The sequence below is a fragment of the Parasteatoda tepidariorum genome, chromosome X2 (assembly GCF_043381705.1).
Source record: "Parasteatoda tepidariorum isolate YZ-2023 chromosome X2, CAS_Ptep_4.0, whole genome shotgun sequence".
Lineage (NCBI taxonomy): Eukaryota > Metazoa > Arthropoda > Arachnida > Araneae > Theridiidae > Parasteatoda > Parasteatoda tepidariorum.
In genome coordinates, this window is record NC_092215.1 from 50,331,366 (window position 1) to 50,337,365 (window position 6,000).

Sequence of the window (6,000 nt, forward strand, 5' to 3'; positions counted from 1 at the left end):
CATCATTTTAAAGAATGTAATTTTGTATAACAAAATGCAAAATTGGGGGAAATCGTTTGAATAGTTTCTGATAAATTGAATTTTAAGTATCTGACTTTTTTGAAATTTGATTTCTCATTCGAACCGATTTTACTCAAATTTTGTATTTTGCTACCCAAAAATTGTATACCTTACTATTCAAAATATTTTCAACCATTTATTCTTAAATAAAATGATAAATATACTTAGTTATTTTTTGCAACGAATTTTATAATTGTGTGTAAAAAATTTAGATATAGCGAAATACGCAAAAAGTAAAGTTAACATTAGTGGGTTTAAACTTTGGGGGGTTCTCCTGACTAAAATATCGGGACCATATTTCCCAGATTGCAGCTACCTCTTATATTTTGGGGGTCAGAAATCTGAATCCGTCGAAAAAAAGATATGTTTATTCAAGAAAAAAAGTACGTTTTGTGTCTGATTTCGTTACTTAAAATGTCATCCGCACTTATTAATTAGCATATTTGAGGACACCCCCTCGAGCCATAAAGATTAAGCCCTTTAATGTGAAAATCCGATCATTAGATCAAAAGTTATTCAGGATGGTCCTTTTATTTTCGTTCTTGCATACTCTAAATTATGATGGATCTTTTTTTCTCCTAATCTTCCGGGTAATAGTTAAAAACAAATTAAGTCTGTAAAAACTTTTTTACGCTTTTGGAACTTATGGTAAAGTGATCATATCACTAATTACAAGCCTATTATCAAAAGATCAATACAATAAAACATTTTATAATTAAGTTTTTTGAAAATATCCTCGGATACCAAAAAAAAGTGTTCTTTGTTTAGCAAAATGTTTTATTACTTTATCTTACATTTCTTTAAAAGTTCGACTGCAATTAAAAATGTTAAAGTGTCCCAAAAGATTGATCTCATTCGTGATTGTTTAGTCACATATGATTATATGATATTATGTATACATTTATAAATTTCCTAACACTCTGATCAAAAAATTAAACAGACAAAATATTTAAAAATTTTCTTTTCAAAATAAAACTATTTTTAAGACACTTTACCTTTTGGATTTAAGCAACTTTATGATTGCATCGATTTTTTTTTTTTTGTATCTGAAGAAATAATTTCGCCTATTTTTCAGTTGAGACTCTTGAAAAAGAGGTCATACGTGATAAATAGAAGTGAAATGTGATACATGCTACTTCATATATTTTTAATACTTAATATGTTTCAATTTTTATATATTTTTAATTTTTTCAATTATATAATAGTATACAATATTGTTATAAATAATGTATCGATCAACTGCTTCGCACTGGCTAAATCTTTTAATAAGTTAAAAATATCAACAAAATTAAAAGTATTTTAATTTAGCACAATTTTTAAAGCAATAACTAGGCAAAAAGCATTGCTTGTACCTCACAATAATATAAGTGCGTTTTATAGAAATTAAGGTCAGTTTTAGAACTACTTAATCCTCCCTCTCTTATATAAATATAATATAAACTTCTATTCGTTCTTCATAAAATTGTACACCATCCCGATGATAAAATAAATAAACTGAACCAAAAATACATTTTCGAGAAAAGAAGATCAGTAGCTTTACGAACATAAGGAACGGACAACTGTAGCTTACTATTTAAAATCCTCTTACCCGAATTCGGTGAAATGCACTCGTATAAATTGGACAAAAAATCTGATCCCCAGTGTTATTCTTCTATTTTAAGAAAATGCGTAGCTGAGAGTTAAGAGTCTTAATCATTTTGTTAAATACTAGATAGTGTTTAAATTAATCTTTATATATTAATATTTTTAAGATATATAGGGGAGAGTGGGGTCAATTGTAACATTTTTTACTTAACTATTTTTAACTAACANGGGATCAACGGGGCAATTGAATCGGCTTTGAAATTCATACAGTTAATTATTATAAGTAATTTTTATTGGTATATAAGGTGTAATTTTAGTAGGTATTTAGTATAATAGGTATTTTTTACGGACCTTTTCTTCAAGTGCTCTTTTTTTTTTTTTTTTTTCCACCGTCAAAACTACGAGGTGGGTTTATCTGATTGTTAATTAACATCATTTGGTATGGTTTTAGTCGTTTCTATGATACAAATCACTTTATAATTCCTGAATAAATTTTCAGTGTTTCATATATTACATGTATAGTAATCAAACATGAAATATAAAAATATGAAAGGTTCAAAAGTTAAAAAAATAAAATTGATAAAAAAAAATTTTTAGATAACGCTATTTTATTAAAAATGTACTGAAAAAAGAAGAAATACTCATTTAGTGAAAAAAAAAACTAGAAAGTAAAAGTAAAAGTTGAAAATGGATGAATCATTTCTTTGTCAAAATGCTGTTTTCATACACTATTCTGCCGTATTTGCGTATATACTAGCAGAAATTTGACTAATTGAACTGTTTTTTTTTCTTTATTGTATACTACTATAACTGAAAAAAAAAGTATTTTTATTAAAAAAAAAAATCTTTAGTTATGATAGATCAGTGTTTCCCAAAATGTGGTACGCGTACCCCCAGGGGTGCGCGTTCTTATGCGAAATATCTTGTAACAAACGAAAATTTCAAAAAATTTTATTTAAAAATAAAGCTAGCCATGAAAATTTATGATTACGTATTTTTCTATTGGCTATTTTTTATAGAGTTAACAGTTAATAATTAGTGGTGTCAACAGCCAGTTGTGATTTTCAACTTTTGTACAATTTTTTATAGTAAAAAATACATTCATTTTTTTTATTAGTGGTACACAGCGTTACGAAAAATTTAGAAATGGTACACAAAAGTCATAAGTTTGGGAAACACTGTGCTAGACTAACAGGCCTAGCTCTCAAGGCACTTTTTAGGGTTTAAGTATTTTTTCTAGTTTACAAACTTACGACTCAGCACAACTCAGTTTTTTTTTTTTTTGATAGATATTAATGTAATAATTGTATTTACAGCTTATTCTATTGATTCCCATTTTGAATCACACCTTAACTTTGCACAGCTACATCTGCATTAACCGCAAAAACTCTCCAATTCAAAATTTTTAGTTATCTAGTAGCTGAACACCAGTTCTTCGCATAAGGTGGTAGAGAATAGAAAAGTTAATAATCAATAAATCGATATTTACCAGCAAGTATATATTAAAACAGTAAAGTTAAAACATTCCAATTTTTTATTTATTATTAGTTGTTGTCCTTTCCGATGACTTTACGTTATTAGATTAGGCGAAACACATTTTTTTAAGAAGTTCAATGAAACAGAATAAAGATTTAACAATACTATTTGTGATCACTCTAATCGATAGCTCAAAATGTATTTTTGGTAAATAACAACACTGGTTTGCACTGGACTGTAGAACACTTTATTTTTAAAGACTCACGGACTACGTCAGCCATTCATGAAGTTCTCAAGGTATAAAAAAGTCTCTCTCAAAGGGGTGGCGCGGCAGTCGCACATGCGCGAACAAATACATAGCTGTTGACTTGTTGCATTTGTCATGCTGTTGTTGATCAAGCAGGCCAATGCGTTATATATAGTCAAAATTTAGCACAAACAAATTTCTCCATTAATTTTACTCTAAAAAAATTACTTTTCTTTTTATTTCAATTACCGTTGATTTTAAAATATTTAGTCTCATAGAAATGTTACAAAAGCGTAACTATAAACAATTTAAACATGATACATGGTTTTAGATTAAACCTTACTAAAAAAGGCCATTTATGTTGCTCTTTGAGTTAACCTGATGAAACAAACGAAAAAATATTAAATTAGAAAAGATCTTGCAATAAACGAAGTTTTTTAATTATATCAAAAAAAAATTTTTTTGTTCCAAATTCTTTTAGAAAATGATGGTATAAATCATTTTTAATCACTAAATAAAGTGAGGAGTCGTAGTGGCTTATGGGATAGAAGACTCGCCTCCCTATGACGTAATCCGGGTTCGATTCTCAGCAATGACTGGTCGATACGAATTCCCCACCCGGCTTGCACCTACCACAGTGCTGAAGTAAAATATACTCAGGGGTAGACTGATTAAGGGTAAGAGTCCCAAGGCAAATCGTGGCTGTATTTCTTGGTTTTCCTCTCCGTGTAACGCAAATGTAGGTTAGTTCCATCAAAAGTCCTCTACGAAGGCAAATTTCTCCCAATACTTGATCGAAGAGTTCCCTTGCCTTCTAGATTGGGTTCAAAATTACATGGCTACAGAGTTGAACATTAGTAATCGTAAACCCAAAAATTAGGTCGGCTTTTAAACGACGGTTATATATATATATATATATCCTCGGATTGGGCAAGGTTGACTCAGCCTTTCATCCCTTCAGTGGGTCGATAAATGAGTACCAAGCATGCTTGGGAACTAAACACTGGGGGTTACGGGTTACGCGTACGGCTGACCACGTGACCGTTTAAAGCTTAACTTGCATCTTGGCCGTTGTTTTACTATTCAATTGCCATTTGTAGTCAAACCCTTTTAAATTATGATGCTTACAGTACCGTCTATTTTTTTCTTATGCCAGACGCTTCTTCTGTAATATTCCTTTCAAATTTAACGTCATTCTGATCAGTGATTTTTTTATAGCGTTTTGAAACTTAAACTGTAATTGTAATCACCCTGTACATGTGCATTTAATATTTTTAATAGATATTTTAAACTAGGTATACTATTTTGCCTCGACTACTCCTAACCATTTTTTTTTCTTCTTATGACTATATTTTTTTCTTCTTCAAATTATAGGACCTTCTCTTCGTAAAGCTCTTCTCTTCATACATTAGAAGATTTCTGGAATTCATTTCGCCGGCAGAGACCCGTATGATGGGTAGTTTTTGGCTGATGTATTCGATTATAAATGATCAATATCTGGCTGGAATGCATTTTCCCGGATTGCGTCTTTAGGCCATTCTCACTACATCCAATTTTCCATCTGATGCAGAAGACTTAGATGTGTTCCTGTGACTCAGTCGGTGAAGGCGCGTGTACGCTACTAAATCTGTCCCAGATAGCAAAATAAGTTTTTTTTTTCACTCATCAAAAACTTTTTAATGTATACCTAAAAAATATTTTATGCGGTTTACGTGTAAACCTTCTAATCTTCAAACAAGATCTGTGACAATTTGCTCTATTCTACGAGCGAGAAAAAATCTCTATTCTTTCAAGCGAGAAAAAATCTTTGAAGAAAGCTAGTCTTATGGTGAAAATAATCTTAAATCTATATAATTATAAGGTTTCTTTTCGCAGCGGCTTGTATGCTCAGTTAAAATGCACCTTGCCATGAAATTTTAATGGACAATGCAATTAGATCTTATCTATAGTGTGACGTTTGCTAAGACGTCATTATGGACCTAAGTGACCATTTTACCTAAGTGATGAAACTTTTTAAAAAAGCTTTTAAAATAATTTTTAATTCTTTTAGGATGAAAGGTTTGAAACTGCATTATTTTTGCTTTATTGAAAAAAGGTTTTTAGTACAAACATTTGCCGTTGTGTGTGTCGTGGTTAAATGTCCTCTCGTTGGTTGTAGTGTGAAAGTTTGAAGAGAAGGGTTCTAGCCCAGGCTCTGTTGACCTCATATGACCAGGGTCAAAACCACGTGGCATTCCTACCATGGCCATTAAAAGATAAAGCCTTAAAAATGCAAGGTGCTTGGCCATGGTTGTGTGGCGCGCAGAAGATGTGGAAATTATTTTTGAGAGCAACATGCTTCCGCATTCGTGTAGTTGCAGTTTTTTTAATATATTTACGTCGCACTAGAACTGCTTAATAGGCTATTGGTGACGGTCTCTGAAGAATCTCTGAGGATCCCTTATGAAAAAATCGAGGTATAAATGAGGTATAAACAAGGTATATTTTAAAGGTATAAAGGAGGTTGTTATTTAAAGACGTCGTTGAGGTTGAAAAGGGTGCAAATGAATACCTCAAAACCAACCTCAAATATACCTTAATATATACCTCCAGAGGTATATATGTTTCAACTTGAGGTGTTTAATTTTACATCT